This window comes from Nestor notabilis, unplaced genomic scaffold (genome assembly GCF_000696875.1).
Source record: "Nestor notabilis isolate BGI_N333 unplaced genomic scaffold, ASM69687v1 scaffold21257, whole genome shotgun sequence".
Classification (NCBI taxonomy): Eukaryota; Metazoa; Chordata; class Aves; order Psittaciformes; family Psittacidae; genus Nestor; species Nestor notabilis.
The window spans coordinates 3716-4501 of record NW_009938063.1 but is presented as its reverse complement, the minus strand read 5'-3'; positions in this window follow the sequence as shown (position 1 = coordinate 4501).

Sequence of the window (786 nt, the reverse complement as noted above, 5' to 3'; positions counted from 1 at the left end):
GCCTGTGGGCGTGTGCTGGGACACAGCTTGTGTGGCTGGATAAATAAATGATGTCCCTGCTCCTCCCTGGCTGCTCCTTGGGCAAGTGGCACCCTGGGACTGAGCCCGTGGCTTTGCCGTGGCCATGCTGGTGCGTGGCTGGAGCAGGAGAGAGGTGTCCCCTCCCTGTGCCGTGGGCTCTGGCTGTCTCTCACCTTTCCCAACCACCCCTGAACTTCTTGGAGCAGCTCTCTGCAGCCTCGCAGGGCTCCAGCTCGGGATGGAACTGTGCTGGCTGCCTGCCAGCCGGGGCCGTGCTGTGTTCCTGGCTGGCAGGGTGATGCTTCCCACTGGGTTCTACTCCTGCCTACGGGTGTTTTCCTGGCTGGTTATAGCACTCTGTGCAGGGAGGGCTTGGCAAGTTCATGGGCATAAGAGGGAGCTTCCCTCTTCAAAGAGACAGCTCTGGAAAGGAATACCAGGCCTTGAAGAGGTTGGTTGGCCCAGTTCCCCTCATGGTTGCCCAGTAGCTGGTGCTGGGATGAGAGCCTGGCAGCTGTGACAGCCCGAGGCAATGGACAGGGCTCCACACGGCTGATTTAGAGTTTAATTCCAGTGACATGATACCTGTTTGCATGGTTTTAATGCAAACACGAGCGAAGCAGCTGAGCCTGGACGCAGCAGAAGAGTGAGTGTCCGCGGATGTGAGGCCCCATGGCCGTGTCACCTCCAGGAGAGGCACAGATCCACCCAGGACCGGCAGTTCCCAGCTTCCTCCGTGTCCTCCTTGCTTGGAGCATCTCGCCC